At 41.8% G+C, this 23,490-nt stretch overlaps 1 protein-coding gene across 9 annotated transcripts in view; it reads left to right on the top strand.

The window, feature by feature from the left end:
* The window catches only part of LOC146870562 (ADP-ribosylation factor-like protein 8A), a 557,139-nt gene that overhangs the window by 346,381 nt on the left and 187,268 nt on the right, over positions 1 to 23,490 (top strand). The window lies entirely within an intron of this gene.

Below are 23,490 nucleotides of genomic sequence, written 5' to 3'. Positions count from 1 at the left end.
TCTAACAAAAAAGGTGAATAAGCTCAGTTGTCATGGGTTTTGAAAATAATTCAATTCCAATATTCAAAGGACAGTAAATAAATGGGTTAGTCATTTCTAAGCTGGCTTTGCACTAAGAATCACCAAGTTCTGCATTGAAATAACAATCTTCACATTATTAAAACAAAAGAGGGTGTGTCAAAAAATGATCTTGTCTAACATCATTTTAAAGGCAAACTTAAAATCAAGATGAGATTTCCATTTACTGTTACTAGTTTGGCCATGGTCCCCCAAATCCAAGGTAATTTATAGTGAAATGTGCATGTGGATGGGTGTTTAGAGACTTCTTTTTGTGTATTGTCTATTTCTGCTAAATAAGGGTACAGGGAATTTCTCACTTACTGAACAATAACCCTGTAATCTGCTCCAGTAGAGAGGGCAACTTTCGTAAAAACCTTTGGAGGGACACTTTTCTTAAAGTGGATTAGTTTAATAAGTCAAATTTAGTGTACAAATTGTGACGTGTGAAGCAATTTATAGACTAGTACTTCTTGCCTCTCAGCATCAGAATTGAGACCACTCTTCTTGCTGCCAGGAAACTCCTTAAAACATATCTGGTCTGCCTTTTCCTAAACCCTGCTAAAAAAATAAGCCTTCAAACAGACTTCTGACATTTAGCAAGGTTGTCTTCCCTGTGATGCAAGTACTTCTGCTTATGTAGCTTTTTCATAGGGCTTCATTTATTTCCTAGTGCTTCCATTTTAACTGTAAACCTCTATAACAAATATTAATGCAGGCCTGCTCTATATATATATATATATATATATATATATATTTTTAGAAAAATCATTAAAGACTACAAAGATGATCTAAGTAGTTGGAAAAGAGAAGGTCTAATCTCAAAAGATGAAATGAACTTTCTGAATAAAGAGTTTCCGGTTTTACCTACCTTCTACCTAATACCGAAAATACACAAGCAGGTGGATCCCGTGCCAGGCCGGCCTATCATTTCAGCTAACAACAGTATCTTTGAGAACACTTCTCGCTATGTGGATTTTTATCTTCAAGAACATGTTACTGGTTTGCCCACATATCTTAGAGATACTAAGGACTTTTTATCCAAATTTAATTCCATTCAATGGTCGGGGAATTATTTGTTGATGACCTTAGACATCTCATCTCTCTATACTAGCATCAGGCGTCATGATGGACTGTTTGCTGTAGATTATTTCTTGAAGAAACGCAATATTTCCATGTATAGACACAATGAAATCCTTCTAAAAATGATACATTGGTGTTTACATAATAACCTGTTCATGTTTGATGGGCTTATATTCAGACAAAAACAAGGAGTGGCTATGGGGGCATGCTTCTCTCCCAGCTACGCATGTTTACATGTAGGCTGGTGGGAGGAGCATGTCCTCATGGGCGAACACAGGAATTTATGTGTTCAACATATCATGACTATGTGGAGATATATAGATGATATATTCATCATCTGGGATGGTACAAGACAACAAGCTGAAGATTTTGTAAGAGTTATCAATTGCAACAAGTTAAATCTTAATTTTACCTCCCATATTGATTCGACATCTATTAATTTTTTGGATGTTTCTGTCTATATTCAAAACAACACCATTCAGTCTTGCCTATACAGGAAACCCACGGCAGGCAACACCCTACTTCACGCTAGTAGCTTTCACCCGCAGCACACCATATCTAGTCTCCCCTACGGGGAGTTTTTGAGAATACGTAGAGCCTGTAGTAATGAAGAACAACTTTGCATAGCTCAGGAAGCAGCAAAAATCAGGTTTTTACAGAGAGGGTACCAAGCTAACAAACTTAAAATAGCGCTTAATAAAGCTAACAGTAAAGACAGACAAACTCTCCTAGTTACCACACCTAGACACAATAACAACATCTCGGATCCCCCCATTGACAATTGCAATTACAACAGCAATGTCAATCAAGACAAAACAGTCTGTCGTTTTATTTCTACATATAGCAGACAGGCAAATACTATTCGCTCCATCATAAAAACCCAATGGCCTATTGTCCTAACTGACATGGTGCTTTCTCAATTTCTGCCCACACAGCCTAATTTCACCTACCGCAGGGCACATTCTATGAGAAATGATCTGGTTAAAACTAGTCCGGAACTAGATCGCAAGAACATTTGGCTATCCCCCAAAAAGGTTTTTTTTAAATGCAGCACATGTAGGGCATGCAAGTTTGGGATTAATACCAAATCCTACTGCACTCCGTTCTCGGACGAATCCATCAACATCAGAGGACACTCTACATGCCGGACAGATCATGCGGTATATATTCTGCAATGTATTTGCGGCCTCCGCTACGTCGGTAGCACAAAGTTACAGGTCTATGTGCGCATCTTGCAGCACTTACGGGCCATAGCTAACTCCGACCCTTCCTACCCGGTGGCCCGTCACATTAAGACAGAACATGGTAACAATCTCAATGTCTTGCAATATTATGTGATAGACAATGTTCCAATAAACAAACGGGGGGGCAACCGTGAAAAACAACTCAGACAATTGGAGACTAAATATATAATGGAACTAGATTCCAAGGCTCCAAGAGGGTTGAATTTGTGTGAAGATCTGTTCTACTATCTTTAAGTATTTTTTCATAATGGAAAAAGGTGACTGTTAATATTTCCGATCTAGGAATGTAGTTTGTCTGAGGGTAATGAACTGTATTTTTTAGCGAGTCTTATGTTTATTTGTTTTTGTGGATTGATTCTGATTCTGGGTCCACACCAGGTATTCGTTGTTACCTCCTCGTTGTATTTACTCCAATAATCTCATACAACGTGATTGTATTTTTTAGGGTTGATTCTGCTATTAATTCATCAACTCACTCAGTCTCATTCAATACCCATATACGGGTCACATTATCAGGATAGGGGATGGGCACATTTACACGCCCTACTTTTGATTTAGGATTATTTTAACACTTTGCACTTTATTAGATTAATTATATTTAAAATCAATTCTTTACTATGGAACCTTACGTATTTCACAGCATAGACTAGACCTGCTATTTTAAAATGCATATTTTGTTGTGGTTGGCTTTCAGTGAGCTACCTATGAATTACATGAATTTTTCATTGGTCGTGGATTATTAACTGTTGCCTCCCAGTATTTGTACCTGTTATAATACGAAACCAGTGGCTCCCCATTGCCTTTATTCAGTTACGGCATTTTTTTCTGTTCTTCCGACTTTAAAAATCACAAAAGACTGATTATTCATGAATTTCATAGAGGTTACGTTTTGGATAACACATTTATTTATATTGTGGCTAACAATTTGGTTCCTGTACTAATCCTATGACCACCTTTTGATTTTTGTAACACTTATGCATATTTCTTCTATGTCTATGATTGTGTATTGGGTAGTCAACCAATAGCAAGGAAAGTTATGTCACCTCCCCTTTCTTACTATTGAGTATAAAAATGTTACCTATTTGCAACGCATTCATGTGAGCAAGGCCACACAGTTGGCCGAAACGCGTCGTTCCGTTTCATTGCACTGATCTATGATTTGAATAATAAAGACGATACTGCGGCTGCAGTTTTCTACGAAGAAGAAGGTGTCCGTCTCTCTGTTCATGGTGCCGAGAAGCGCTTTTGGAGTGGTAGTTGGATATATATATATATATATATATATATACATATATATATATATATATATATCCCAAAATCCAAATCCAAGTTCGTACGCTCTCAGAGTAGAAGGCAGGACACAATCTCAAAGTCCAAGTTTATTGCACGACGCGTTTCGACTGAAAGCAGTCTTGATCACGTGTAAAGTGTACATCATCACCAGTAACTGATAAAGTTTCAACAGGTACAGAAAATAGAAGAAGGACTGAGGAAATTACTCAATACACGGCGGCCATGATGTAGTGGTAAACAAGTATGTTACTAAGCCAAAGGTAGCTATGTAGCCTACACTTCGTGTTCAAAACATGTTTACAAAAATGTGCTAGGTAAATACAACTCATAATGTAAGTGCAGTTGAAGCAGCAAATGCAAAATACATCATGAACCTCCCACATAAATGCGTACATCCATATACTGTAAAATACACCATTCAAAATGGACAAGTACGCATGCATACTACCTATGAACAGATTCATTGCTGGAACCTCAGAAATGTCAGGTTTGCAAATTAAATACCGGCATAGAAGGCAGATGTGATATGCGCCAAGTGTTGACCACAATGAATAAATATGAAATCATAAGTGCAATGAGCTCCTTTGCATAGCTAGTGCGATAATGTTCAAAATCAAGGAACATATTAAGCGTAACAATGTTGAGCAGATGCACCGCCCGCCACTTACAGGACATAGTAAACTTCAAATGGCCACAGATGGACCAAATCTACATTGCAGTGGTGGGCATTAAACACTGATACATTAGGTCAACAAAGGCAGACAACCGCGCATATATATGTGTATATATATATATTACCTACTGGCGGTCCCGTGTGGAAAAGCAATGCCGGCTCTCGCAGGAGGCAGGGAGCCGGCAGGGACTGTGGGGGCATTGGGGCTCCACCCACGGTCCCAAACGGAGAGAACCAGCCCCGGGGGATGGGGTCCCCGGGGCTAGAAGTGGCCCGGGAGGGGGGGCCACATGGCTTCCCTTCCCTACAAAAATATTTTTTAAAAGGAAGACCGGCCCCGGGGAATGGGTTCCCCAGGCCCATAATTGGCCTAAGGAGGGGGGCCATGCGGCCCCCCTCCCCAAAATAAATTTTAAAAACAATGGCCAGTCCCCGGGGGATGGGGTCCCTGGGGCCAGAAGGGGCCCGGGAGGGGGGCCACGCAGCCCCCCTCGCCCCAAAAATAAAATAAAAAACTAAAGGCCGGCCCCGGGGAATGGGGTCCCCAGGGACAATAGAGGCCTCAGGAGGGGGGTCACGCAGCCCCCCTCCCAAAAAAAAATAATATATATTTATGTGGCCATGCCCCGGGGGATGGGGTCCCAAGGGGCTGGAATTGGCCACGGGAGGGGGGCCCACGCGGCCCTCTTCCCGTTCAATTTTTATTATTTTTTTTAAATGGGGGCAAGACCCTGGGGGACGGGGTCCCCAGGGCCCCAAAAAAGTAAAAAGAAGGGGGGCCACATAGCCCCCTTCTAAAAATACATAATGCAAAACACCGCGATCGTGCCGGAGGAGGTCATGCTAATCACAGGGGTACCCCAACACATAGTGTTCTCTAGTGTATGTAGGTGTTTTCACTGTATTCCAAGTGTCTTTTAGCATAGTACTGGCTCTAGGCCTGGTTAGTCAGAGTCAGTTACCACCAGTACCCGTACCCGTTGTGGGCACAGGATGATTTTGCAACAAGGCCTATTTCTGCTCCTCTGTTGGTTCTTTCTGCACGTCTTGCTTCTTCCTGTAATTTTCTTCGTGTTTGTGGACTTCAGTTGCCTCTTTCTGCATTTCTTTTGCTTCTTTCTGTGTGTTTTTTCTTCTTTCTTCACATGTCCTACCGCTATAGGCATAGTTAGAAACTAGCATTTAAAAAACCTTTGAAATTCACTGAAAAAACCATAGGTTTCAGGCACGTTATAGTTAGAAATTAGCATTTAAAAAACCTTTGAAATTCAAAAGTATGAGTGACTGTACGGGTGAGTGAGTGGATGTGTGTGTAAACCTAAGAATCAGTGAGTGGGTATGTAGTTATTGGTGTTGGAGTGTCTATGGTTTTGAGAATGGCAGTCTGTAATTTAGAGTGGGTGAATCAAAGGTTATATTAGGGTGTGAGAAGATGCATCAATTTATCACATGGATGATGTCATCAGTGATGTCATTTGAGATGTCATCAGTGATGTCACTGACCATGTCATGAGTGATGTAATATGTGACGTCATCAGCAGTGCATTGCGGGGGCACGAGTTATAGTTACCTGAACTAACTATAACAGGGGAATTTCTATGGTTTTGTACGAGTGAAATGTCCAACTAACTATAACTTTCCCTAAAACCTATGTTTTTTTGAGTGAATTTCTAAGGTTTTTTAAATGCTAATTTCTAACTATAACGTGCCTGAAAACTATGGTTTTTTCAGTGAATATATATATATATACATATATATATATATACATATATATATATATATATATATATATATATATTACCTACTGGCGGTCGCCAGTAGGTAGTTATAGTTAGGACCCCTTTTCCATAGGAAATCCGCAACATTCTATTTTGAATAACTTTGGCACCGGTCGATGAATCCTCGCGAATTTCTCAAAATAGGTGGGGCGCTACGCTCCGCTCCTACCCTGAAAGTCTCGGGGGGATTCGTCAAGCGGGGGCTGAGATAAAAGGGGGGTCCCAAAACGCGTTTTTCCCATGCATTTTTCCATAGGACCTTTAGAACGAGCTACAGCCCGAACGGCTGAACAGAATTACTAGAAATTTGGCAGAGAGGTAGTCCCTAGGTCAAGGAAGTGCCTTTTGTAGGTTTGGTGTAAATCTGTTCAGTAGATTCTGAGAAAATAGCCTTTAAATCAATATATATATCTGAGCCCGCTTACGGTATGCTTACCGTACGCTTACCGTACGCGTACGGTGGCGTGCGCGAGCGCGATTCTGATTGGCTCTTAGATCTTAGTAAACATTCGAATCGGCCGAAACCAGGAAGCGGCGTCCGCCATTTTGTCTCTCGCACTGAGTGTTTTTTATCAAACATGATGCCCAAAAACATGTTACGGGGCTGTTTTGACAACTCCCTCCCACATAGTCATGTTGAGGGTGTCCCCAAACATCCCCCAAGAGCAAAAACGGTTTTATTTTTTTTTCTGCAATTTCGCCGTGTACGCTTACCGTACGCTTACCGTACGCGTACGGTAAAAAGATATAATAAAAAAAAAACACTATCCACACTTACCCCACCCCCTGTGCTTTTGGTGGCCGTAGGCCACCAAATGTGCAGTGCTTATTATTTTTGAAAAAAAACGAGATTTTGGCAACATGAAATTATAAAATAGAAATAAAAAAAACACTATCCACATTGACCCCACCCCCTGTGCTTTTGGTGGCCGAAGGCCACCAAATGTACAGGGCTTATTAAAGTTGATAAAAACCGTGCACGGAACGAACTGCGTTAAGTGGGCGCGCACGCCTCGAATGGCGTAAAGTAACTTAGCATTTAAAAAACCGTACAAATTCACTGAAAAAACCATAGGTTTCACACACGTTATAGTTAGGAATTAGCATTTAAAAAACCATGCAAATTCACTGAAAAAACCATAGGTTTCACACATGTTATAGTTAGCGGAAATTTTACTGATAAAAAACCAATGAAATTGCCCCGTTATAGTTAGTGCTGGCAACTATAACTCACGCGACCGCAATCTTCTGCTGATGACATATGTGTCTTTATAAAAAAAAATATTTGTAATATATGTATAGCTAAAAATTTATGGAAGAAGACATGGGCAAATAAGTGTATAAATACAGTATTAGCATCAGCAGAGGATTGCGGTCGCGTGAGTTATAGTTGCCTGCACTAACTATAACGGGGCAATTTCATTGGTTTTTTATCAGTAAAATTTCCGCTAACTATAACATGTGTGAAACCTATGGTTTTTTCAGTGAATATATATATATATATATATATATATATATATATATATATATATATATATATATATATATATATATATATATATATATATATCCACCAAAAACTTGCTCCGCGTTGAGGACCACACACGTCTCGTAAGTTTTACTCCATTTATTGGCAGGCAGAAAAGGTTCGCAGACAGTGTCTTTTAAAAGGACATCTCTTCAGCAAGCCTTAGTTATTAAATTTCCAAACATGTTTCGGGCATAGATTCGCCCTTGATCACTGGCGTCGGCTTGAGTGATTAGCATCAACAGTTCCAGGCGCACCTGCGCCATGTTAAATACCGCCCTACTGGGCTCGAGCACGCTGTGCATTCTGGTAGACATAGTTTCTACTTGATATTCTTCTGTAGTAGATGCTGCCAATCAACTTTAACTGTCATTTTTACCGCAGTGGGTTGCCTTACAGAACATTGGTGCTCACCTTTTAATTTATTGTCCCACCAACTGCCACCTCGACGTTCCAATCGCGCTTCTTTGTTTTGTGCGCTAAGGATCTGCACTTCAGCAGCGGGGCCCTCGCGATCTGAGCCAGACCGCTAAAAATCCACCAAAAACTTGATCCGCGTTGAGGACCACACACGTCTCATAAGTTTTACTCCATTTATTGGCAGGCAGAAAAGGTTCGCAGACAGTGTCTTTTAAAAGGACATCTCTTCAGCAAGCCCCCGAGGCCAGCCAGTGAACAAGGGAAAAAGATTTCCAGAAACGCGTTTGGCAACATGGCTTTTTGATATTTTTTGAAAGACTTTCACTTGGGAAGACATTACCCGTTTGCTGCTGCCTGCCTGAATAAAAATGGTAAAGAATTTACTTCGTGTGAGGCGCCTTACTGTGAGAGCAGTTTTCCTGTGGATTTATATGTGGCCCGCTGTGGTCACGAGGATGCCCCTCTGCGAGTGCAGGTCCGGTTGCTTGAACTTCAGAGCACTATAAGGAACGAAGTAACCGATTCTGGGAGGCTAAAGTGTGCAGCAAAAAGGTTTTGCTTGAAACGAGTGACCCGATGGATTTAGAAAACAATGATTAATGCGGTCAAAAATGGAAGTAACAGCAGCAGCTACTAAAGCAAGATACCAAACTGAAAAACTACATTTACTAGCATGCAACTGATGCCTATCCGCCAGAGGAGGCGGGACTATAAATTGAATGAGGTAAAGCCAACAGCTGTTCCTTCCCCCGAGGCCAGCCAGTGAACAAGGGAAAAAGATTTCCAGAAACGCGTTTGGCAACATGGCTTTTTGATATTTTTTGAAAGACTTTCACTTGGGAAGACATTACCCGTTTGCTGCTGCCTGCCTGAACAAAAATGGTAAAGAATTTACTTTGTGTGAGAGCAGTTTTCCTGTGGATATATATATACATATATATATCCAATGAAATTCAATGAAATTCCACGTTATAGTTAGTGCAGGCAACTATAACTCACGCGACCGCAATCCTCTGCTAATGACATATGTGTCTTTATGAAAAAAAAATATTTGTAATATATGTATAGCTAAAATTTAATGGAAGAAGACATGGGCAAATAAGTGTCTAAATACAGTATTAGCATCAGCAGAGGATTGCGGTCGCGTGAGTTATAGTTGCCTGCACTAACTATAACGTGGAATTTCATTGTTTTTTTACGAGTGAAATGTACAGCTAACTATAACTTGTGTGAAACCTATGGTTTTTTCAGTGAATTTGCAAGGTTTTTTAAATGCTAATTCCTAACTATAACGTGTGTGAAACCTATAGTTTTTTCAGTGAATTTGTACGGTTTTTTAAATGCTAAGTTACTTTACGCCATTCGTGCCGTGCGCGCCCACTTCACGCAGTTCGTTCCGTGCGCACCGGCGCCAAAGTTATTCCAAATAGAACGTTGCGGATTTCCTATGGAAACAGGGTCCTAACTATAACTACCTACTGGCGACCGCCAGTAGGTAATATATATATATATATATATATATATATATATATATATATATATATATATATATATATATATATATATATATATAATGATGTGTTGCTTTCTGCAGCTAATATTTCAGAGACTAACACAAATCATCTATGACTACTGCAAGTTAAAGCAATCACAATGTAAAATGTGATATATGTAAATCCATCACAGGTACTGCATGGTCACCATTAATAACTCTTTAGTTTTATTCTACACTGGCATTGATGTCTGTGTGTTCGTGCACCATGCTCCACCAGAGGTAAAATTGTTCCCTAACAAAACTGCAGCGTACACAAAACTTAAACATACAAGGAACACTGGAGCAATGATTACTTACTATGTTTTTCTTAATGCCGTCACTGTCACAGTCTTGACTTCCATGCATTTGGTTATTAGGCATAAAATAATAAAAGGAAAATTTAGTTTATTTGGAATACATGATTAAAATCAATTTAGTACTCAGCACATAAATACATCAATAACATCTTCGAACAAACAAGATCATGTCTGGAATATACAATTCGTCTTGATATATTTTTGTGATATTCCAGGTGCACACTTCTTTTGTGATCTTTGAGTATTCTGCTTGTTTGGATTATTTGTAATGCAGAGGGAAATCCCCAGTGGTTGTGGGATTCATATAATTCACTTCCATTGATTTGCTCCTGCTGCACACTGCCTCCCTGTGTGCTACTTAAGTTCCCCTTTGTAGGATTACTACTGAGTATTTCGGTGTAAAAACGAATGTAGTCCACTCTTTGGTTGCTATGTGACATTGTTATATTGATTTTTAAAATCAGTTAAAAAAAAAAAGTTTATAAATCAAAATATATTTGAACATTTTGATCTGAAAAGTTATTATTGGGTCATTGGTGTTCATTACATCCTTGGCCCATTGCAAATTGTCAGGTTCATTAAAGTATTTGTTTGTCTTCATGGCAATTCTGGAAAGCAATGCCAGAAGAATAAACGTAATCAAATCAAAATCCTAACAAAGGGAACCAAAAAGGCTGTAACATAAAGGCTGTAAACATGGTTAATAATACCAAACTACGTATACGTGACATTGAGATCAAATGGTAGATGCCAATCAGTATTCTAAATAGTTTATAATGGTTCATGTGGAGCTAAAAAATATTATAATATTATAGGTATAAAGATAACAACAATGTTTTGAAATTAATGACGTAATCCTTATGTTGCTAACAAAGGGCCAGATTCACAAAGGCAATCTGAGACAAAAGTCTAACTTTACGACTTTTGGTATTCACAGCAGTAATTTACAAGTCGTATCTTTATATCCGTGGTCAGGCTGGATTCTCCAGCCCGGGCCGTAATCCTGCACCCGGGCCGAAATCTCCACACCGGACCGGAATCTCCGGCTTGGGCCGGATGGAGTGTAATCAATGGGCCGAAGTGCCATTTTTACAAAACAAAACATTAGGAAAGTGAGATAAATGGTAGAGGAGGTCATGAAAATCAGTTTGGGCAGGGAAAAGGGTGTGGCCAGACACTACATCACATCCCAGAAAAGTTTCCTCTCTTGCATCTTGGTACATGCAGGCCACAATTTGCGCTCCCCTCAGTGTCGACTGTAGTGTTACTCCCTTGTGTAATATCTGGCCTGAGTCAGAGATTCCAGCCCGGGTGTGAAGATTCTGACCCAGCGGTAGAGATTACAGCCCGGGCCGGAGATTACAGCTCGGGCCAGAGATTACGGCCCTACTGCGGATGTAAAGATACAACTTGTAAATCCACTCTGTGAATACCGAAAATCATAAAGTTAGACTTTTGTCTCAGATTGCCTTTGTGAATCGGGCATTCGGTGTATATTTACAAAAATTGCTTCTCAATTAAGGATCTTGGGTGATTGATTATATAGGCAGACAAAGGAGCTAAATTAAGGATCCCGCGTATTTAAGTCTCTTTTTCCTCTAAGTCCTTTTGGTACTGAATGAGGTTTGATTGAGGGGACCTTTATTGGAGAACTGTTGGTTTCCATCAGAATAGAAATGCTGTGGCTGTGGAAAGGATGTCTTGGTTTGCCTGAAACCCTAGATTACTCGTGTGTATGTATGTATCTGATATGTATGTAGCTGAAATGCAACAAAACAAGGCAGAGAGCCTTAAGTCAATTGGTAGTCCCATTTATTGCTATTACAGATGTTCCATCACACTACAAATGACACCAGTGATAGTCAAATTTTGAATCAAAAATTAATTAAGATGGACTTCTATTGCACTGGTGTGTGCAGCAGACATGTGGCTTGCTTATCAAAGGCTAAAGTCATTCAAGTATGGAATAAGAAAGTTCAATTGGATATGAGGACACACAAAAAAAGAAAGTTTATGAGAGAGTCAAGTTTAGTGTATTCATGTCTACCACTGGTAGTCAGTACTATATTAGAATGACTAGCTCAACCCTCCTCTGTAGTCTTTATTTTGGATTCCTATTGACAAGAACTAATGTTTTAGTAGATGGCTTGGTGTAAAGAATTCCTAATGGTGAGTAGTTTCAGTTTGGAAATTCGACCAAGGCAATGATGATAGAAATAATAATAAAAATGGCATGTGTGGGTTTTCCAGAAGGTGTTTTAAAGTGCTATATGACTTCAACCTCGATTATGTTGGGTTCATATCTCATGGATTGTGCAATTGATTCATCAGTTATTATGGAAGACATATTGTAACTGACGAAATTTATTATCAATCAAGTTTATTTCAGGGATTACCCGATGAAACATGCAATAAAATCAGGTGCATAGTTTCCTTAGTGATAAATACATGCAAATACAATGATAAAATGTACATACAATATGTACATGCACTATGCACATAAATGTTGGCAATATGCATCATTTAAAATAAAGATATAAAATGTCATAAAGAGATTTATGGCTTAATCAACTGAAACCATCTCTTAGTATCACACTTTAATCAATAGGCTGTGGCGTTTTCATTATGAATCATTTATTTGCAATACTATATCCTTCATCTTGCTTCTGTAGGACTGACCTAAGACTCCAAGCAGAAAACAAAACAAAATTCAGGCCCAAAACAACACCTTCATTGGTGTCTGACTTGAGGATCCTCAATGCTATTCAATATTGCTTAATTCCCAAGAATCTACAGACTGGGTGAATCAATCTTTTCCTGATTTTGTCATATGCTTTGCAGAAAAAAGTAGGCGTTCCACCATGGTATGCTACAATTTTTATACAGGGTTCTCAGCTCTACAAATGCATCTTTATACAACTTGAGTTCGGGAGAACACCAGAGTCTTAACCAATAAAGTAAATGTATGAGGTTAGCTAAATGGGCTATCTTTCCGACCCCTAGAATAAGAAACAAAGAGAGCACATGAGTGCTCTGTGGCAACCTAATCAACAAACGTATTCTCTGTTCTAGTTAGGGTATCCATTTTGCAATTCCTCCAAATCTCTGCTCCATAGAGGGCCGCCACCTGAACCTTTGCACTGTAAATTTGCAAGGCTGCTGACACCGGCCTGCAAGTTGTCAATCTGTGTCAGGGCAGCCGCTGCTCTATGTTGCACTATCAAGGAACTCTTCATAATTTACCAGAACCAACAGAGTGTGTTGGCTAATTTGACTGCCAGGTAATTAAAAATGTTAATTCTCTCAAAAGACGTTACCCTCTTTGTCACACCTCTTTAATTGATCTATGGGGATTTAAGACCATACACTTTGCATTGATTCATAACCCTTGTTGCTCACAGAACTCTAAGAACTTATTAAAGAAGGTCTGTAAGCCCCTAGGTATCTTGGTGATCAGGATGGTATCGTCAGCCAATACTAATGCTGGTATTTTAACTTCTAGGAATTTTTGGTAATCATTGTTATGTGGTATACTAATATGTTTGAAAATTTCCCACATCTTTGGTTTGGGAACCTGGTCAAAAGATTCGCTTAGACCAACAAAAGACAGTTACAGATGTTCTTTTTTCAGCTTCACACATATAAAATATAATAATACAAGATGGAAGTCTTAGGGCCTGATTTAGATCTTGGTGGACAGGTTACTCCATCACAAAGGACAACTTGGAATTCTCTGTTCTGAAGCTGGTTTATGTATATTGATGCATGTTTAGTTCTTTCGTTCTGCCTTTCCTATGTACTAGTCCACATTTAATGGGTATAAACAGTTGCTGTGTAGATGTTGCTTCATGAAACAATTTGATCATTTTCTTAGTGTGGGATGGGGTACAATATAACCTGGTATAATGGTGTTCTAATTTCCAGAGTTATGGCAAGGGAAAGTGCCTTTGTGGGTTATTTTTGTGTTTGTTTATTAATTTCAGGGCCAGACTCAATAACCAAAAGTAGCCCTGGCAAAAATGCTCAAACCATCCCCACGTTTTATTGCTCACCTAGCTCTATTTCCATCAATCAATTCCTTCTCTCCTCTTCTCCCTCTCTGATCGCTCTCCACATTCCTGCCAAGTACCACGCATCGGAGGCCAGATTAACGCAATTTGGTACTGGTGGCTGGATGACAGCACTAAAATGCATTAGTCACACATCATAGCTCCAGGATCCCCTATAAGGCGCTAACGAGGCTGCATAACAAATGCAGCTAGAGCATTTTAAAGTGGCCTCCTGGCAGTGACCGCAGTGCTGCTACAACCTGCCAAGAACAAATCAACTATCCTATTGACACAATGTGAACTGGGGGGATGGGAGGGGCCTGAGCACTGCTTTTTTTTTTAATATAGTAAGAAACAAAAATTCTTCCTGGTCTTACATGGTGCTGAAGTGATAAATAACTTCAGCTGCCCGGATAAGGAGGACAGTGCAGCCACACGTGGGTGAATCCGGCGACGCTTTGACTTTTGTTTTTTAATTTCAAGCAAAGCACTCAGCCACCACCACACACACAGCAGATTGACATTATCCCTCTAACCATTGCTGACCTTCTACCAGATTTGTGACACATCAGCAGGTGCACCATTAGCGTCTGCCTATTGCGTTTTCCAGCTACCCACGTTGAAGCAGGTGAGGCTTTGCTGGCACAAATATGACATTTTACGACGCATGAGAATACATTGCATGCTATTGCAACGCGGTCGTTACAGCAATCACGTTGTTAGTACGCAATACCTTTACATCGCAAGTCATTACAACGACTTGCTATAGGGGGCGCGCTGGACTTATGAATAGCATTATTTACTATTCCTACTCCAGTTTGCGCAACAGCAGGGAAGGTGTTGGATTTTATATCCATTACCTGTGCGCCCCTACAGCAAGTTATTGTAATGACTTGCGTTGTAAAGGTATTGCGTACTAACAACGCGGTTGTTGTAACAACCGCCTTGCAATAGCACTGCGTTGTGGAAACAGCGTTGTAAATGCTGTTTCCCTCCTGGAACTAGTTAAAATAGTTCTGCATCCTGTGAATCCCATATGAATCTCCCTGGGCAGGTAAAAACTTGTATCTAGACTGTGTCTTTTATGAAGCGCTAGGATGCCCCAGGGCAAATTTCGCACAATATAAAACTGCCAACAATAAAATGCAGATCTGCTTGCCACTCACTCTGTAATCTCATCATAAAGGAATTAAGTATAAAAAATGTACATTTGATGTGGGAAAGAACACCCTCTAATGGCTGAATTGCATAATGGCCGAATTGTGTGATACTAGACAAATACCGAGCTTTCTCATGTAAGTCACCACCTTCAAATATGTGAGCCTCAGATGTGCCCCATATGAAAACAGCTCCTGTGTTTGATGTAAAAGGCTACAGTGGCGCTCCAGGCTTCTATTATAATAATTGAAGCCTCATATGGGGCACACACGACAACGGACTTTCCTGTTAGACCACTAATATTTTCATCAGAGTAGGCAGGAATATTTCTCCAGTACATGTTTAAAAACTCTTAGATAAAAATAATTTGATGTACTAGGCTAAAACACTTGTGTGTGTAAAATAAATCACTATTTTGGATTGTGATAAGATTGTATAATATTCTAACATGATGTTCGTTACATATTTTACTTGCCAAATATGTTCGAGGCTCGACTCGAGCATGGCCTATTCGAGCCAGAGCCGACTCTTAGCTCGTCTCGCCCTGTTAATTTTCGCCCCCCTCTAATCAATGACTACTAGAGAAAGTAGTGATCAACTCCCCACCTGCCCTTGGTCACTTATGTTAGGATGTGCTGTCCCTTCACAACAGTAGTGGCTGACCGGCCTCCTTTCCCTGTCGATGGAACCTCAGGCTGAGACGGACACTGAAAGCAGTACCTGACTGCCTACCAGCAGACCGACACCCCCAGCAGCTAATGGTCAGGGAGAGCTGGCCTTACGGTGGAGCAGTCTTGTGAGACAGCACTGTAGTCAGACCACAAGTTAAGTCCAAGAGCAGGCTTCTTCGCTGGCAAGCACCAGGCTTAACCTGCATGCAGTCAGCACAGAACAATGGGCCACAGTCTGTATGTAGCCGTAAGTAGATAATAGTGAGAAATTGCAGAGGAAAATGGTGTGAATGAGAGAACAGGAATGATTGAGACAAGACAAATACTATTACTGCTTCAACAGGCAAAGAATTGCTCAGTTCAGTCTAATAACGTTAAATTCCAATTATTGACAAAATCATTGGGTTACTCCTTGATCTGATTCTGCTAATAAGTATTGGTGACAACAATAGGTCTGGCTTGTTTTACGTGGATGTTCATTGCTGTGTTATATCTGGATACAGTGACTTACAACTCACAGAGAGGCACTCAAATACTGGTCATTAGTTTTTATTTCCTCCAGAGAAAGTGTCACTCAAAGTGTCACACATTTGACAGTAGAAGGTTACTCATAGAAGCACTGAAACCACAGAAATGTCACATATAAACTATCTGAAAACTTGGCAGCTTTGTCTCCATCCCTCCCTCCCACTCTCCTCTCCTTTCCCTCGTGAAGCCCCCTGTGCCTGTTGCAAATAACCTCGGCGAGCAGGGAAAAGTGACGACATGTAAAGTAGTGGGCTCTAGGCCCACATACTTAGAAATAATGCAAGTTCTCACAGCAGTATGGTATTGGTAACAGGCCCAGGGCATGTGTGCCCATCTCCTTTAATTAGCAGGGTCACCTGACTGGTGACGCCTGTGATGGGTGGGTGTATACAGTAGGCACAGCAGTTATTCTTCGGTATGTGCAATTGCTAGGCAGGATACCATCTATGCCAAGCAGCCGGTTACAGGTGACTGGATGGTCGCACTGTGGAGCTTGGGGCCTGGAGGCGGTTTGCGCTTTTTGGCGACTTACAATTGGTCCACCCTCGGAGCTGTCTCTAGTGACGTCTCTGCACCCCGGTGGCTGGCTTCTGTTGATGGATGCCCTCTCTTGTGGTTGCATGAGTCCTCAGTCTTATCGCTCTCCTCTCTTTTCTCTTGTGGACCTGTGGTGGTTCACTCTGTAGCATCGTGCTACTCTCTTCTCCTATAACTCCTTCACAATGTGGCATCATGCCACGCTCTTCTCTACTTCCAAACAGGTTCCTCACATTCATGTGGCATCATGCCATGTGTCTCATGTTCACTCCACCCGGACATCTCGCTGGCCGCATCCGGTTCTTAGAGTCTTGTCCTGTCGGTAGGAAAGGCTTCTCCTATTCATGAGCCTCTCGCAGGCCCCTTTCTCAGGGATATTCTCATTGCTCCACTCCCTGGATAGAGGGTCACCTTTCTTCCATCTTCTGCGCTCAAGGGCATGGTTCTTTCACCTCGAACATGCGCTGTTGCAGCGATTGCTCCTCCTTCTGTTCAGGCATGCTTGGTAGGGTCGGTCAACTCGGTGCTGGTACGGCTGGCTGGCATGGCCTCTTCCGTTCATCATTGCTTCTTCCTTCTCTCGGAGAGTTCTCTCTCTCTCCCACGCTCCTGCCCTTGCTGCTTCATTTCCAGGCGCAGGCTTCAGCGCACCTCTGACTTTGCACCCTCGGCCCTTCTTTATGTTTGCCCTCTTCTGGCGCTTTGTTCGTCTGGCTTGCGGTGGTGTCTGTTCACCCCTGTGGTCGTGTGGTGCAATTTCCTCTCTTGCGATGGCCTCAGACAGCCACTGGAGCACATGAAGTGCACATTCTCCTGCCTGTTGTGGGGCTTACTGCTTGGCTGATATTGGTTCCATTAGTTTCACTGGACCTTTCTTGGCTTACTTGACGCTTGTCAGCTCTCCTGGCTGGGCAGCTTTAGGCTTCTGGTGGGGTCAGCAGTCTCTCTGTACAGGGGTTCACAGTCTATCCCCTTCAAAGGATAACCAGCCCACCGTCTCCTAATTTCCTTGGTGCTTTCTTTTCGTAGTGCCTAACTCTGTGTACAGTCCGCCTGTCTCCTCTCTCCTACTGAGGAACAGGCGCCATTTGCGTCACTGAATCTGACTGTCCTTTTAAGGTCTCGGCTAACGTGGGCTGCGCACATGCGCAGTCTGGCTGGCGAGATTCAATGTTTTTAGGTATTTTCTGTAAGGGGCTTTAAGCACCGCCCCTCTTTTCCATCGGCCGGCGTCACCGTTTATGCTAAACGGTGGCCAGCCATTGGAAAAGAGCTTGTTGTGACGTTTTTGAGCTGTCCCACTTGGACGGACTCGTCTGCCTTCAGTGCGTCGTGAAAGGTTTCTTATCTTTATGGGGCCAAACACATGGCCCCATAAAGATAACAAACCTTTACTTCTAAAGGAAAGCAGGCAAGCCCGTCCAAGTGGGATGGCAGAAAAAGAGAACAATATATGTCAGCGCTAGTGGAGTCGGGTCTGAGGACCGGGATAATTTACCGCGGCTCGAGCAGCCGTGCTGCCATTGCCAGCACTGCCCTGAGCACATAGCTGCCAAGGTTTCAGATTGCCAGCTGTGACATTTTCATCATTTCACTCCGCTCCCAGCGCTAGTGGAGTCGGGTCTAGGCACCGGGATAATTTACCGCGGCGCGAGCAGCCGTGCCACCATTTTGCCAGCACTGCCCTGAGCACATAGCTGCCAAGGTTTCAGATTGCCAGTTGTGACATTTTCATCATTTCACTCAGCTCCCAGCGCTAGTGGAGTCGGGTCTGGGCGCTGGATCATTTACCGCGGCGCGAGCAGCCGTGCTGCCATTGCCAGCACTGCCCTGAGCACATAGCTGCCAAGGTTTCAGATTGCCAGCTGTGACATTTTCATCATTTCACTCAGCTCCCAGCGCTAGTGGAGTCGGGTCTGGGCACCGGGATCATTTACCGTGGAGCGAGCAGCCGTGCTGCCATTGCCAGCACTGCCCTGAGCACATAGCTGCCAAGGTTTCCGATTGCCAGCTGTGACATTTTCATCATTTCACTCAGCTCCCAGCGCTAGTGGAGTGGGGTCTGGGCACTGGATCATTTACCGCGGTGCGAGCAGCCATGCTGCCATTGCCAGCACTGCCCTGAGCACATAGCAGCCAAGGTTTCAGATTGCCAGCTATTACATTTTCATCATTTCACTCAGCTCCCAGCGCTAGTGGAGTCGGGTCTGGGCACTGGGATCATTTACCGTGGAGCGAGCAGCCGTGCTGCCATTGCCAGCACTGCCCTGAGCACATAGCTGCCAAGGTTTCCGATTGCCAGCTGTGACATTTTCATCATTTCACTCAGCTTCCAGCGCTAGTGGAGTGGGGTCTGGGCACTGGATCATTTACCGCGGTGCGAGCAGCCATGCTGCCATTGCCAGCACTGCCCTGAGCACATAGCAGCCAAGGTTTCAGATTGCCAGCTATTACATTTTCATCATTTCACTCAGGTCCTAGCGCTAGTGGAGTCGGGTCTGGCCACCGGGATCATTTACCGCGGCGCGAGCAGCAGTGCTGCCATTGCCAGCACTGCCCTGAGCACATAGCTGCCAAGGTTTCAGATTACCAGCTGTGACATTTTCATCATTTCACTCAGCTCCCAGCGCTAGTGGAGTGGGGCCTGGGCACAGGGATCATTTACCGCGGCGCGAGCAGCCGTCCTGCCATTGCCAGCACTGCCCTCAGCACATAGCAGCCAAGGTTTCAGATTACCAGCTGTGACATTTTCATCATTTCACTCAGCTCCCAGCGCTAGTGGAGTCGGGTCTGGGCACAGGGATCATCTACCGCGGCGCGAGCAGCCGTGTGTAAAGTGGATGGTATCCAATTCAGGCAGAAAGAAGTAAGCAGTGCCCGGACTTCAATCCAGTAAGAAGTTTATTTCCATACCAGCAAAACACTGGAGTACTGCTGCTCTCGACAAAGTACAACTGTTGAATGCCGTGACTAACTGTAGAGCCTTTACCGAGCAGACGCAGCACGAGAGATGCACCCTCAAATATAAACATGTTTGAAGATACACTCACGAGCAGCGTCTGCACGAGTGTGGAATACACAGCATGTCACAGGAATAAACATGGAGGAAATACCAAAGTAAACGTAACATGAATAAACAATGAAACCATACCTTTACATCATCTCCTTTCCCCTAAAAATAAAAAATAAAGTCTAAAAATAAAAAGTATTTTACGACATATAGTAATCTTTAAATCTAGCAGGAATGGAACAATTACGGTAAGATTTACATGAGTTAGCGGTCGTACTTAAAGAAGTAACACTAGGTTGAGACACAGAAGACACTTGTGAAGAAGTAGAGGTGACAATTGAAGAGGATAAATCCTGAGAGACAACATTGTCAGACGAAGCTCCTAAAGGAAAATGTGAACAGTCATAGTCATCTGTGGCAGAGCTCTTGCAAGTAATAATTCTATTGGCCTGTGCTTGTGAAATTTTAACCACAGCTCTTTTACTCCACCACCCTTTCCTTCCCAAGAAAAGTGAACCTTTTGAGGTTTTGACAATTTGAATAGGTAAAGAAAATTTAGATTCTCCTTTCATAACCTTTTTTGGGTTCTTGAGCAAAACCCAATCTCCAATCTGAAAATCCTTTGTGCGTAAAGAACATTGCGAATTAAAATATTTCTTTTGAACGTTCAGTTTGATGAATACATTTTTCTTCAGCAAAACTTTGTCCTGACAAGCCAAACATGAAGTATCATCCTTCTTGATAATACCAGTTATCCAGTTAGGACCCCTTTACCATTTGGATTTCTCTTTTTAAGCAATCTGAAAGGAGAAATACCTGTTGTGGAGTGAGGACCACATTTTCTTTCTTAAAAATAATTCAACAGGAAGGTTACAAGCTAAAGCTGATTGAATACCCTCCTTTAAAAATCTGTTCATCCTTTCAATGAGTCCATTCGATGATGGGGAGTAGAGAGCCACTTTTAGATGTTTGACATCATGAGCTTTGAAGAAATCTTGCATGGTTATTGAACAAAAGTGCGAACCATTATCTGTAACAACCTCTTTGGGAGAACCTTCTGATTGGAAAACCCTGTTCAAAAATTTTATAACAGCAATGGAATTAGGAGAATCACAAAAATCAAAATCGACCCATTTTGAATGATAGTCAATGAGCGAAACGATGTAGCGTTCACTGCTGGGAAGAAGATTGAACGGGCCAGCAAAGTCCATAGCAATCTTAACCCAAGCCTCCTCAGGTACAGGTACAGGGTGAAGAGGAAGTTGATTGATCTTCCAATGTTTATCAGAAAGTAAACAAGTTTCACATGCATCAATCCACTGAGTGACATCTCTGTCCAAAGCAGGCCACCAAAAATGTTACTTAAGTTTTCTACAAGTTGCTCCAACTCCTAGATGTCCATCATGAGCAGATTCAATTAATTTAATTCGAATAGAATAGGGAGGAATACATTGGTCACCACGCATCAAAATTTCATTTTCAATAGAAAGGTCATCTGAAACTTGAGCATATGATTTTAGTGAAGCAGGAAGGGAACATTCTCTGGGCCAACCAGAAATAATCATATTCCTGACTGCATGCAAAATTTTATCATTATCATATGCTTGAACCCAATCAGATTGTGACAGGACGGGAAAAGTGGACACAGAGTCATTGATGCCACTACGCATTCTACTTCATCAAATTTTGGGTCAGGAAGATCATCTTTTAAGGGAAGTCTAGAAAGACAATCCGCTCTGACATTGAGACCACCAGAAATATGTCGAATAGTGAAATTATATTCATGTAGTCTGGAAAGGATGCGTACTAATCTAGCAGAGGCTTTACCAGTGCCATTTCCGTTGAGAAGATGCAATAGGGGTTTATGATCACTTAACAATATGAAATGGCACCCCCAAATAAAACTTTTAAACTTTTCAACGGCCCAGGAGCAGGCAAGTGCCTCTCTCTCTATAGTGCTGTAATTTCTTTCAGCAGAAGAGAGAGACCTAGAGGCGAAACCTATAGTGTTCTCTTTTGCACCAAACCATTGACATAAAACAGCTCCCAAACCCAATTGACTTGCGTCAACAGAAATGTGACATTTGACACCAGGGGTGAATGAGGATAAAACTGGGGAATCAGAGATAACTTTTTTGATAAGATTGAATGAAATATCCAATTCATGAGACCAAATAAATTTCTAATTTTTCTTTAGAAGATTACGTAATGGTTGTACTATTTGTGAATAAGCTTGACTAAACCTTGAGTAATATTCCGTCATGCCTAAGAAGGATTTAAGAGCATCCTTATCTTTGGGTACCTGAACATTAGAAATGGCCTGGGTAAGAGAACATTTTGGCTTGATACCATTTGAGGAAATAGAATGTCCTAAGTAATCCACCTCAGATTTGAAAAATTTACATTTGTCTTGACCTAAGGTGATGCCTGCATCTCTAAAGCGTGTAAGGACTTCTTTGAGTGTCTGAACATGTTCATGTTTATTTTTAGAAAAGATTAGAACATCATCTTGGTAGGCCTGAACACATTTGATGTTTTTAAGTAAACAATCCATAAACTTCTGAAAGACGCTGGCCGCGGAGGCTAGCCCAAAAGGTAGTCTTAGATATTTATATGCTCCAAAAGGGGTAATGAAAGTTGTCAAGGGGGTGGACTGAGGAGACAGGGGAATTTGATGGTATGCGCTGCGAAGATCAAGTAAGGTGAAATATGTTGAACCATTAATACCAGTTAGAAGATCTTGAATTTTGGGAAGGGGATGACAATCAATGAGTATATTTTGATTGAGGGAGCGAAGGTCAGCACAGAGACGGATACTGGAATCTTTCTTCCTTGCAATCACAATGGGACTAACCCACTGAGAAGAGTCTGTTGGTTCAATAATGCCTTCTGATACCATTTTTTCCAATAAGCTTTTTAAGTCATCCCTCACACTAAGAGGAGTGGACCTGAGTTTATGTGCAACAGGTATAGCACCTGGTTTAAGTTTAATCAAATGTTCAAATTTTTTGATTTTACCTATTTTTGAATTAAAAACTTGAGGAAATTGTGTGACAATGTCATTGATAATTTGTTCATTGTCATCTGAAATAGATGAAATATCAGTATCATTAACTTGAACAGGATTTTCTGATCCAGGGACAAGTTTCAAACCCATTTTTGCTAAGTCCTGCCAGCCTACTATGTTTTTACCATTTACTGCAACATATATTTTAGTAATAGTTTGTCTACCAAGACACGAGATATTTGCCATGAAAAACCCAAGCATATCTATGTCTGTGCCTCCATATGCCTTAGGAACAATATCAAGTTTTGAAAGAGTCGTAGATGCATCCCATTTTCAGATTGCCAGCTGTGGCATTTTCATCTTTTCACTCAGCTCCCAGCGCTAGTGGAGTCGGGTCTGGGCGCTGGATCATTTACAGTGGCGCGAGCAGCCGTGCCACCATTTTGCCAGCACTGCCCTGAGCACATAGCTGCCAAGGTTTCAGATTGCCAGCTGTGACATTTTCATCATTTCACTCCGCTCCCAGCGCTAGTGGAGTCGGGTCTGGTCACTGCAGGAACACAATGCGGTGATGTTGTGCATTCAAGCAGCGAGATTGTGTTC

This window comes from Triturus cristatus, chromosome 1_1 (genome assembly GCF_964204655.1).
Source record: "Triturus cristatus chromosome 1_1, aTriCri1.1, whole genome shotgun sequence".
NCBI classification, from domain to species: domain Eukaryota; kingdom Metazoa; phylum Chordata; class Amphibia; order Caudata; family Salamandridae; genus Triturus; species Triturus cristatus.
This window is presented reverse-complemented; position numbering and strand designations above follow the sequence as displayed.